Raw genomic sequence first — 13,449 nt, 5'->3', positions numbered from 1 at the left:
TTTTTTTTACATAAAACTAAACTAAATGTATTGTCACCAAATAATTCCTTAAAACACGGTTTTGCAATGAGGGTCTGTAGTAGCCTCAACAGCACTCTGTGCAATGAATAATTCATTAAAACACGATTTTGCAATGAGGGTCTATAGTAGCCTCAACAGCACTCTGTAAGGTAGCACCATGGTGTAGCCGGACGACAGCTATTTTCGGTCCTCCTCTGGATACATTGACTTCAATACAAAACCTAGGAGGTTCATGATTCTCACTCCCTTCAATAGACTTACACAGTAATTATGAAAGGTTGGAGGACGTCCTCCGGAAGTAATCAGAGCTCTTGCAGCATGAACTGACATGTTGTCCACCCAATCAAAGGATCAGAGAATGAATCTAGTTCTGAAAGCATAAGATACAGCTAGCTAGCACTGCAGTTCATAAAATGTGGTGAGTAGTTGACTCAAAGAAAGTGAAAGACGATGGTTTAACAGTTTTGAACAAATTCGTTTCGAGAGAGAACTATATTTCGTTATATTTTTTGTTAACTTTCACTTAGGAAGTGAATGCAGCTAGGTAATTGAGCCTACTCAAACAGAGAGGGATGCTATGTTAGCGAGCTGGCTATGGCTATCTAACACTGGAACTCTTCCAAGTCAAGCTTTTGGTTTAATTAATTTATTGCCATTGGGGCCTGCTGGTGTAACTGCTAAACTACTTGCTGCCTACACTGTACTGCATGATTGTAGTGGGTTTACTAACTTTTTGTCTGGTCAAAGCCAGCTGATGTGTTGCTCACTGAAGTCCACAAAGGGAAAATGTGAGAGAAGGAGAGCATGTAGACGTGAGAAGGAGTTCTACAACGAGAAAGAATATCATGCTGTTTGTATGTGGCTGCTATGAAAATGAACTGTGTTTGCGTGTGATCAGGGGTCTATTCATTTCGCCAATTATGTTGAAAAATGTTTCTTGAACGGAATCAAATGGAATGAAATGGGCATAAACACACCTGAATTTGCCCAATAGAAACTCTCTTTTGCAACTCTTGACTGTGCCTGCAGCATACCAGCCTACATCCCACTGCTGGCTTTTCTCTGAAGTTAAGCAGGGTTGGTTCTGGTCAGTCCCTGGATGGGAGACCAGATGCTGCTGGAAGTGGTGTTGGAGGGCCAGTAGGAGGCACTCTTTCCTCTGGTCTAAAATACTGTAACTATCCCAGGGCAGTGATTGGGGACATTGCCCTGTGTAAGTTGCTGTCTTTCAGATGGGATGTTAAATGTGTGTCCTGATTCTCTCTGGTCACTAAAGATCCCATGGCACTTATTGCAAGAGTAGGGGTGTTAACCCTGGTGTCCTGGCTAAATTCCCCATCTGGCCCTCATACCATAATGGCCACCTAATCAACCCCAACTTCCAATAGGCTCATTCATCTCCCCTGTAACTATTCACCAGGTTGTTGCTTTAAATGAGAATGTGTTCTCAGTCAATTTACCTGGTAAAATAAGGGTTCATTATTTAAAAAATGTACACCCTAGATCAGCTAGATGCAGGCAAGTAGTCAAGACCCACTGGGCAAAAACTGGTTTAATCAACATTGTTTCTGCGTTATTTCAACCCAAAAAATCTATGTGATGACGATGAATCAACATGAAAACTGATTGGATTTGCAAAAAGTCATCAAAGTAAGGGCATTTTGTCAACAACAAAAAATGTACCCAACTTTTTTCACATTCAATTCATGTTAGTTGACAACTCAAAACTAGACCTTAAATTGATGTCTGTGCCCCGTGGGGATTATCAATAAACGGTTTGGTTTGTGAGACCACATTGAAATAAATCTTAATCACCAAAGTTTTATTAAAAGATCGCGTTTTGCAGCAGCAAAACAGTGAGCGGACCATCCCTTGGTCCATCCCTTGTAGGCTATTATATTATTTTAGCCAGCTCCTGCTATTATTTTGGATGTCTGTAAAACCCCTCCATGTAGGCTATATGCCCATCATGGAATGAGAGATGAGATCATCCGGTGACACTATTTTCCTGTAACAATTGCTTGTTTTCAGTTTCGTGTGATAAAAAATCAAACCCTTTGTAGCGTTAGGTTCTTATTTTTCAGAGTAAATAACTCACGGACACTAGAGAATCTTTAACCAAGTTTAATTATTCCCAAAGGTTCTGTATAGCTGTATTCAGACACCCAACATTTGTCCCATCCAGATATTTATATCCCACTTAAGACACTCCTTCTTTCTCTTCAATCCTTACATTTTATGGTCCTACAGGAAGAGAGTGAAGAGGGTAACAGGATACCAAACCTTTATTACTCCCTTAAGGGAACCTGTCCTCACCTCCTGACCTCAACCCCTCCTTCATCTAATCCACAGATGTCCATCTGTCTCTCCTGTATCAACACGGTGCTCTGCTCACGTCCCCCAACACATTCCAACACATTCCACAGCTATCTGTCTTTCTACTGAGGCCCAGTCTCTTTCTCCTTTGATTCTATGCTTCTTTCCTATCATTTATTTAATATCTCAATGTTCAAAATGTCGAATCCAACAGTAGGCTGCCCTCACCCTACCATAACCAAAGCTGGTTCAACAGCAATGCGACTGATGTCTTTCTTATCCTGGCCATGTATTAGCCAAGTAGTCTATCCATAAAACGTTTCTAAATGGTATACTCGTGAGGCTTTTGCCGACATGCTTTTGCAATATTTTCAATTCACATAGGCGTACTTGTGCATACTCCATTCGACTTGTATCCATCCCATTTCCAAAGAGCACCTCTTGTCCGGTTACCAAAGATGATCTCCTCCAAGACCTATACTCGATGAAACCAATTACAACATAATGTTGACTGTCAACACTCCAAAGATGATGAGCAAACACTGGATGTTTTTTTTTTACTGTTACTGTCACTCGTTAATGTAGCCAATGCTATTTAATAAACTGCAGTATCAATCCACAATAGACTAAGGGTCAGAAGATAATATTCGTTCCCCCAGCCAAATGGGAGTTGATGACAACTCAAAGACCGTCAATAATCTACAGAATTTGAGACAAACACATGCAGTATTAAGCCATGGAACTGCTTGATTGGCCAGTGAGTGGGCCTCCTCACACCTATAACTTTATTCATCAAAACCGAACCCTTTCACGCCACCGCCAGCTCTTGCACTCATAATAAGGGCTGTGAAAATATTGAAAATACTTATGACACACCACCAGACCTATAGCGCCTCCGCCAACGCTTAGATTTAGAATTGCGTAAGTTTTATAAAAATTAGGTTGAAAGAAAAATACAGATTTCTGTAATCTGAAAAGAAACTGGACAATAAATAGTTCTTCATTCAGATGAACTTTCTTGCAACAGGATGGACAGTACTGCATGTAAACATGACAATGAGTAAACATAAACACAACTGTTGGCTAATACTCCTTGTGGGAATGTGAGTGAGATAAAGGGGGACTGTTTGGGTTTATGAACCATTAAAATTATCAACATTATATTCATTGTACAGTATTTACTTTTTCACATCTGTATCCTTTTGACTATTTGTTTATTTGTTTTGTCTTATAGAAGAGATTTGGAAAGACTTTCTTGGAACTCTCAAAACATTCCACAATGATGGGGCATTACCATCATGGCTCACACTGTGTCATAAACAAGCCAGTATTTTTTTCTGACTAAGTGATATGACAAGGAAAAGATACTAGAACCTGGAGTTCTGAATTACTCTTGGCCCTACTCAAGTGAATTACTCTGGGCCCTGATCATAATGTATCAGTCTACATTAAATCTAACATTGAAATACTGTCAGTGTCTTGGCTCAAAGATGCAGTGCAAGCTTATTGTAGATTTCTTACTAAAATAGCTTGTTTATACAGTTTCTCGTGTGTCAGTCAGTCTGAAAACACTGCTTATGATTCCCTTGACGTTGGTCTATTAAAAGATGGGTGCAGGAAAAATCTGTTCTGTATTATACAACACCATCCCCTATTTTGGCAAAGACGTGGACACACACAAAGCGTCAGACACTGTGGACCCACGCACATAACTCTGTTCTGTAGGAATCTCTCACCAGGGAGAGATCAAGTGGCTTGGATCTCACAACGCTGCGCTCACCATTGTTTTACTTCACTTGAGCACAGCATTCAGTCTGGTTTTGTCACGGCCGTTGTTCAAGGAAGACCAAGGTGCAGCGTGGTAAGCGTACATTTTCTTTTATTTGTTAAAATGTCGCCAACAAAACAATAAATAACAAAAACGACCGTGAAGCTTACAGGGCATAAGTGCCATTAACTTCTACTTGGTCACAATCCCGGATCCGGGAGCACCCCCATCAGTAAAAAAGCTGACTAGCATAGCCTAGCATAGCGTCACAAGTAAATACTAGCATCTAAATATCATTAAATCACAAGTCCAAGACACCAGATGAAAGATACACATCTTGTGAATCCAGCCGTCATTTCTGATTTTTAAAATGTTTTACAGGGAAGACACAATATGTATTTCTATTAGCTAACCACCATAGCAAAAGACACAACTTTTTTTCCCCACCATTTTCTTCCTGCATAGGTAGCTATCACAATTTCGACCAAATAAAGATATAAATAGTCACTAACCAAGAAACAACTTCATCAGATGACAGTCTGATAACATATTTATTGTATAGCATATGTTTTGTTCGAAAAATGTGCATATTTCAGGTATAAATCATAGTTTTACATTGCAGCCACCATCACAACTCTCACCAAAGCAACTAGAATAACTTCAGAGACCAACGTGAATTACCTAAATACTCATCATAAAACATTTATGAAAAATACACAGCGTACAGCAATTGAAAGACAAAGATCTTGTGAATCCAGCCAATATTTCAGATTCTTTAAGTGTTTTACAGCGAAAACACAATATAGCATTATATTAGCTTACTACAATAGCCAACCACACAACAGCATTGATTCAAGCCAACAATAGCGATAGCGAATAAACCAGCAAAAGATATAAAAAAAATTCACTAACCTTCTCAAACTTCTTCAGATGACAGTCCTATAACATCATATTACACAATACATATAGAGTTTGTTCGAAAATGTGCATATTTAGCGGCACAAATCGTGGTTATACAATATGAATAGTAGCCAAAATGCAAACAAAATGTCGGGAGAAATCTTGGGAGAGGCACCTAATCTAATCAGTAACTAATCATAAACTTGACTAAAAAAATACAGGTTGGACAGCAAATGAAAGATACATTAGTTCTTAATGCAACCACTGTGTTAGATTTGTAAAATTAACGTTACTACGACATACAGCGTGCGTTAAAGCGAGACCGCACCGAAATGAATGGCGGAATAGTAGTTTCACATTTTTCAACAGAACAACGAATTAACATCATAAATACTTCTTACTTTTTGATGTGCTTCCATCAGAATCTTGGGCAAGTTGTCCTTTGTCCAGAAGAATCGTTGCTCCGGTTGTAGATTGTCGCCTTCAACTTTGGAATTAGCAGTAAACATTAGCCATGTGGCCCAGACGTGTCCAACTCACTATAACGCAGCACAAATAAATATCCGAAAATTGCAATATACTGATATAAACTGATATAACTCGGTTTAAAATAACAATATTATGATGTCGTGTTTGGGCTGCAAGCTGAATATTGAAAAAACTGGAAAATGTGTGCACATTTTCAAACGGCCTCCTAAGAAACTTTTTATTTTCCAATATGCATATATTTACTACTGTTGGATAGATAACAGTCTATAGTTTCTAAAAAGGTTTGAATTGTTTCTCTAAGTCGAACAGAAATATTTTTACAGCCATTTTCCCAGCCGAATTGAGATTTCCAAAATGCGATGTGTCTCTTTAAGACCTTCTCTATAAAAGGCCCTTTGACTTGGGACCATAGGGACACGTCACACGCATTCGTCAGGCTGTAATGCGGAAGTGAGAATTGAAAGGAGTCGAATATCTCGTCCATGGACTGAATAACACACCTTCTTGTGAGACCTGCGCAGTTAAAAAAAAATTCCGGGCGCGAAGCATAATTTGGTCTCGGCTTCTGGAACAAGGTAGATAACGTTGAATATGATGTCTGACTACGATATTATTTGATACATGTCACAAAATCATCCTAAAGTATGTTTTTTCAATATACTTTAATTATATTATTGCAATTTATTCTGGACTTTAGATGTGATACGACGGAAGAATTTTTTGAAGAAACGCTGTGTAGCGCCGCAATGCTATTGTGCTAGCTAACCAAAGAGGGAAATAATTCGTTCTGGAACCCAACTAAAGACTCTACTGGACATTGGACCCCGTTACAACATTCTGATGGAATATCAAGAAAGATAAGACCCAATTTGGGATGCTTTTTCATATATCTGTTGAGCTGTGCTGTGCTAAGTGGGCTAACTGTGCTAGGCTAGCGCTTGACCAATGCTAGTGCTGACTTATGCTAGCTTATGTTGTTAGCTAATATAACGATATATTGTGTTTTCGCTGTAAAACACTTCAAAAATCGGAAATGTTGGCTTTATTCACACGATATCTGTCTTTCATTAGTTATCCACCATATGTTTTTCTGAAATGTTTTATGAGGTGTAATTAGTAGCCGACGTTGGTGTATGTATTTTCTCTGGCTACTCCCGTCTGGATTCAGACTCTAGCTATGTGTTAGCATTTTTGGGTAGCATCAATGTAAAACTGATTTATAGCTAAAATATGCACTTTTTATGAACAAAACATAGATTTATTGTGTAACATGTTATATGACTGTCATCTGAGGTAGTTTTTTCTGGGCTCTTTAGGTTGGTTTTAGTTTATTTCGGTTGGCTTGTGCATGCTACTTGAATCATAATTCATACTTCATAATCATATCCATACGTGTCTGTCCACTTTTGTATTTGGTGGTGAGCTAACATAAATATATGTGGTGTTTTCTCTGTAAAACATTTAAAAAATCGGACATGTTGGCTGGATTGACAAGATGTTTATCTTTCAAATGCTGTATTGGACTTGTTAATGTGTAAAAGTTAAATATTTTTAAAAAATAGATTTTGAATTTCGCGCCCTGCAGCTGTTGTCATTGTCGTACCGAATTCGGGCTTGCAGCCCAAACAGGTTAACACCTATATCGAATAAAATCAGAGCCGGATATATCTAACTCCTATAACGAGAGCTTTCTAGAACGCCATCCTGAGGTCTGTCTTGCGTCATGGCGAAAGTTGAAAAGAGTGGACCCCACGTTCCAAAACCCTTTATATGGCCTCAGATCTGCCTAGCAACTCCATTCCAATTCTCCCTATTTGCTGACATCTAGGGGAAGGCGTATGCAGTGCATCTCGACCAATAGAAGACAAGCAAATTAATAAACTGACCTCAGAACAGCCTGCCTTATTTCAGATTTCTCACTTCCTCACAGGAAAATTGCTCCAACTCGAGTTCTGTTTTACTCACAGATATCATTCAAACGGTTTTAGAAACTAGAGAGTGTTTTCTATCCAATAGTAATAATAATATGCATATTGTACGAGCAAGAATTGAGTACGAGGCAGTTTAATTTGGGAACGACATTTTTACAAAGTGAAAACAGCACCCTCTATTGAGAAAAGAGTAAACTACCCACACTAAAGGAGGGAAAAAAGGCTACCTAAGTATGGTTCCCAATCAGAGACAACGATAGACAGCTGTCCCTGATTGAGAACCATACCCGGCCAAAACATAGAAATAAAGAAACATAGAAAACAAAACATAGCATGCCCACCCCAAATCACACCCTGACCAAACCAAATAGAGACATAAACAGGTTCTCTAAGGTCAGGGCGTGACAGTACCCCCCCCCCCCCCCCCCCCCCACCCCCAAAGGTGCGGACTCCGGCCGCAAAACCTGAACCAATAGGGGAGGGTCTGGGTGGGCATCTATCCGCGGTGGCGGCTCAGGTGTGGGACGCAGACCCCGCTCCACCTCTGGCTCACCCCACTTTGGTGGCACCTCTGGTGCGGGGACCCTCGTCGCCGACCCCGGACTGGGGACCCTTGTTGCGGGCCCCGGACTGGGCACCCTCGCTGCGGGCCCCGGACTGGGCACCCTCGTTGCGGGCCCCGGACTGGGCACCCTCGTTGCGTGCCCCGGCCTGGGGACCGTCGCTGGAGGCTCCGGACTGGAGACCGTCGCTGGAGGCTAATACCTAAGTATGGTTCTCAATCAGAGACAACGATAGACAGCTGCCTCTGATTGAGAACCACACCCGGCCAAACACAAAGAAATAGAAAACATATAAATAAAGAAACTAGAATGACCACCCTAGTCACACCCTGGCCTAACCAAAATAGAGAATAAAAGCATCTCTATGGCCAGGGCGTGATACACATGCCATTGAAACTAGTATCCTATTTCTCTCATGTTCTATTTAGTTTTCAACTTTTTTTCATTGTCCGGTAGCCAAATGAACATTCGCACTTAGCCTACTGCCTTGTGCGCATTGCTGCACTAATATTGTTAAAAAATTATTGTTTATCAACATTTTAAGCTAAACGTTCTGATCTGTTGCATTAGACTCATCAGACTGCTTTTTTACTTTTTTTGATGTAGCTTTGGCCTAGTGGTTGTATGAATTTGGGATATATCTTCCCGCAACTGTTCAAATCAATGCGCCAAATACAAATACAAGTGTAGGCCTTACAGTGAATTACTTACTTACAAGCCCTTAACCAACAGTGCAGTTCAAGAGTAAAGAAAATATTTACCAAATAAACTAAAGTAAAAAATAATAAAAGTAACATTAAAATAACAAGAACATACAATTAACAAGGCATTTCAGGTTAGTTGAGGTAATTTGAGGTAATATGTACATGTAGGTAGGGGTGAAGTGACTATGCATACAGTGGGGAGAAGAAGTATTTAATTCACTGCCGATTTTGCAGGTTTTCCTACGTACAAAGCATGTAGAGGTCTGTAATTTTTATCATAGGTACACTTCAACTGTGAGAGACGGAATCTAAAACAAAAATCCAGAAAATCACATTGTATGATTTTTAAGTAAATAATTTGCATTTTATTGCATGACATAAGTATTTGATACATCAGAAAAGCAGAACTTAATATTTGGTACAGAAACCTTTGTTTGCGATTACAGAGATCATACGTTTCCTGTAGTTCTTGACCAGGTTTGCACACACGTCAGCAGGGATTTTGGCCCACTCCTCCATACAGACCTTCCCCAGATCCTTCAGGTTTCGGGGCTGTCGCTGGGCAATACGGACTTTGAGCTCCCTCCAAAGATTTTCTATTGGGTTCAGGTCTGGAGACTGGCTAGGCCACTCCAGGACCTTGAGATGCTTCTTACGGAGCCACTCCTCAGTTGCCCTGGCTGTGTGTTTCGGGTCGTTGTCATGCTGGAAGACCCAGCCACGACCCATCTTCAATACTCTTACTGAGGGAAGGAGGTTGTTGGCCAAGATCTCGCGATACATGGGCCCATCCATCCTCCCCTCAATACGGTGCATTCGTTCTGTCCCCTTTGCAGAAAAGCATCCCCAAAGAATGATGTTGCCACCTCCATGCTTCACGGTTGGGATGGTGTTCTTGGGGTTGTACTCATCCTTCTTCTTCCTCCAAAACACGGCGAGTGGAGTTTAGACCAAAAAGCTCTATTTTTGTCTCATCAGACCACATGACCTTCTCCCATTCCTCCTCTGGATCATCCAGATGGTCATTGGCACACTTCAGACGGGCCTGGATATGCGCTGGCTTGAGCAGGGGGACCTTGCGTGCGCTGCAGGATTTTAATCCATGACGGCGTAGTGTGTTACTAATGGTTTTCTTTGAGACTGTGGTCCCAGCTCTCTTCAGGTCATTGACCATGTCCTGCCGTGTAGTTCTGGGCTGATCCCTCACCTTCCTCATGATCATTGATTTCCCTCGAGGTGAGATCTTGCATGGAGCCCCAGACCGAGGGTGATTGAATTGTCCAAGAAGATTGTCCAAGAATTGTCCAAGAATTTAACCCTGTGGCACCCCCATAGAGACTACCAGAGGCCCGGACAACAGACCCTCCGATTTGACACACTGAACTCTATCAGAGAAGTAGTTGTTGAACCAGACGAGGCAATCATTTGAGAAACCAAGGCTGTCGAGTCTGCCGATGAGGATGTGGTGATTGACAGAGTCGAAAGCCTTGGCCAGGTCAATGAATACGGCTGCACAGTATTGTTTCTTATCGATGGCGGTTAAGATATCGTTTAGGACCTTTAGCGTGGCTGAGGTGCACCCATGACCAGCTCTGAAACCAGATTGCATAGCGGAGAAGGTATGGTGGGATTCGAAGTGGTCGGTAATCTGTTTGTTGACTTGGCTTTCGAAGACCTTAGAAAGGCAGGGTAGGATAGATATAGGTCTGTAGCAGTTTGGGTCAAGAGTGTCCCCCCCTTTGAAGATGGGGATGACCGCAGCTGCTTTCCAATCTTTGTGAATCTCAGACGACACGAAAGAGAGGTTGAACAGGCTAGTAATAGGGGTGGCAACAATTTCAGCAGATAATTTTAGAAAGAAAGGGTCCAGATTATCTAGCCCGGCTGATTTGTAGGGGTCCAGATTTTGCAGCTCTTTCAGAACATCAGCTGACTGGATTTGGGAGAAGGAGAAATGGGGAAGGCTTGTGCGAGTAGCTGTGGGGGGTGCAGTGCTGTTGACCGGGGTAGGGGTAGCCAGGTGGAAAGCATGGCCAGCCGTAGAAAAATGCTTATTGAAATTCTCAATTATAGTGGATTTATCGGTGGTGACAGTGTTTCCTATCTTCAGTGCAGTGGGCAGCTGGGAGGAGGTGTTCTTATTCTCCATGGACTTTACAGTGTCCCAGAACTTTTTTGAGTTTGTGTTGCAGGAAGCAAATGTCTGCTTGGAAATGCTAGCCTTGGCTTTTCTAACTGCCTGTGTAAATTGGTTTCTAGCTTCCCTGAAAAGTTGCATATCACGGAGGCTGTTCGATGCTAATGCAGAACGCCATAGGATGTTTTTGTGTTGGTTAAGGGCAGTCAGGTCTGGAGAGAACCAAGGGCTATATCTGTTCCTGGTTCTAAATTTCTTGAATGGGTAATGCTTATTTAAGATGGTGAGGAAGGCATTTAAAAAAAATAACCAGGCATCCTCTACTGACGGGATGAGATCAATATCCTTCCAGGATACCCCGGCCAGGTCGATTAGAAAGGCCTGCTCGCTGAAGTGTTTCAGGGAGCGTTTGACAGTGATGAGTGGAGGTCGTTTGACCACTGACCCATTATGGATGCAGGCAGTGATCGCTGAGATCTTGGTTGAAAACAGCAGAGGTGTATTTAGAGGGCAACTTGTTTAGGATGATATCTATGAGGGTGCCCGTGTTTACGGCTTTGGGGTGGTACCTGGTAGGTTCATTGATAATTTGTGTGAGATTGAGAGCATCAAGCTTATATTGTAGGATGGCTGGGGTGTTAAGCATGTTCCAGTTTAGGTCGCCTAGCAGCACGAGCTCTGAAGATAGATGGGGGCAATCAGTTCACATATGGTGTCCAGAGCACAGCTGGGGGCAGAGGATGGTCTATAGCAGGCGGCAACGGTGAGAGACTTGTTTTTAGAGAGGTGGATTTTTAAAAGTAGAAGTTAAAAATTGTTTGGGTACAGACCTGGATAGTAGGACAGAACTCTGCAGGCTATCTTTGCAGTAGATTGCAAAACCGCACCCTTTGGCCGTTCAATCTTGTCTGAAAATGTTGTTGTTTGGGATGAAAATTTCAGAATTTTTGGTGGTCTTCCTAAGCCAGGATTCAGACACGGCTAGAACATCCGGGTTGGCAGAGTGTGCTAAAGCAGTGAATAAAACAAACTTAGGGAGGAGGCTTCTAATGTTAACCAAGGCTAATACGGTATACAGAAGTCATCAAAAGAGAGCGCCTGTCGTCTAGAACGTCTAGAACAGAGAGTAAAAGGACGTTTCTGGGGGCGATAAAATAGCTTCAAGGTATAATGTACAGACAAAGGTATGGTAGGATGTGAATACAGTGGAGGTAAACCTAGGTATTGAGTGATGATGAGAGAGATATTGTCTCTAGAAACATCATTGAAACCAGGTGATGTCATCGCATGTGTGGGTGGTGGAACTGAAAAGTTGGATAAGGTATAGTGAGCAGGGCTAGAGGCTCTACAGTGAAATAAGCCAATAAACACTAACCAGAACAGCAATGGACAAGGCATATTGCCATTAAGGAGCGGCATGCTTAGTCGAGTGATTATAAGGGTCCAGTGAGTAGAGGTTGGTTGAGGTCACGGCGATTCAGACAGCTAGCCAGGCCATCGGTAGCACGCTAGCATAGGATGGAGGTCTGTTTTTAGCCACCTCGTGCGTTTCCGTCGGTAGATTAGTGTTCCGTGTGGTAGAGGGGATCAATCCAATTGGCAAAATAGATATAGTGACCCAAGAAAAATTGTCCGATAGACTTATTCAGATAGCAGCCGTTAAGACAGCTAACGATTAGCGGGCCGCAGATGGGCGTTCAGGTAACGTCGCGACGGATGTGCCAGTTGGATAACTCCCTCGGGCAGATAACGTCGGTAGTCCAGTCGTGAAGGCCCGGTGGGGCTCCGCATTGGCAGTAAAACGGGTCCGGATCGGTGATTGTAGCCCAGGACTGGCTGATGGAACTCTTCAGCAGGCTAGCTCCGGAATAACTGATGTTTGCTCCGGGACGTAAGCCAATAGTCACACGGGTAGCAGCTAGCTAGCTGCGAAATCTAGGTGTAAATGTCCAGAGCTTGCGGTTGAAATCCGGGGATATGGAGAGAAAAATAGGTCCGGTATGTTCTGGTCTGAGTCGCGTTGTACAAAACTGGCGATAGATTTTCGAGCTAAAGGAATAGCTGATGACCACAAACCGTGGTTAGCTGAAATACTAACGTTAGCCAGTAAACTGGCTAGCTTTGGGTAGCTTCTGGCTAGCTTCTGGCTAGCTTCTGGTTAGCTTCTGGCTAGCTTCTGGCTAGCTTCTGGCTAGCTTCTATTGTGGATTTCAGATTTGAGGTAAATAATACTTTTTTTTAATTGGTGAGGCGGGTTGCAGGAGAGTGTTTTTGCAGTTGAGTTTTTGGAAAAGAAAATATATGAAAGATATGCGAAGAAAGGTGTAAATATATATATATACGGGACACGACAAGACGAGGACAAAGGACGTCTGACTGCTATGCCATCTTGGTTACAACCAACAACCTCTTTGTCAATATGAATATTAAAATCACCCAACACAATGATTTTATCATAGCTCTCAAGGAAAATAGACAATAGTTCATATAAATCAGTAAAGAATGTGGGGCAGTGCTTTGGTGGCCTATACAGGGTTATGGCCAGTACTGGTGGCTGACATTTAAACAGTATAGCATGATGCTCAAAAGACCCAAAATCACCAAACGAAATGCCCTTATC

Source organism: Salvelinus fontinalis, chromosome 10, assembly GCF_029448725.1.
Source record: "Salvelinus fontinalis isolate EN_2023a chromosome 10, ASM2944872v1, whole genome shotgun sequence".
NCBI classification, from domain to species: domain Eukaryota; kingdom Metazoa; phylum Chordata; class Actinopteri; order Salmoniformes; family Salmonidae; genus Salvelinus; species Salvelinus fontinalis.
The sequence above is the reverse complement of the archived record's forward strand: the minus strand, read 5'-3'. Positions refer to the sequence as shown.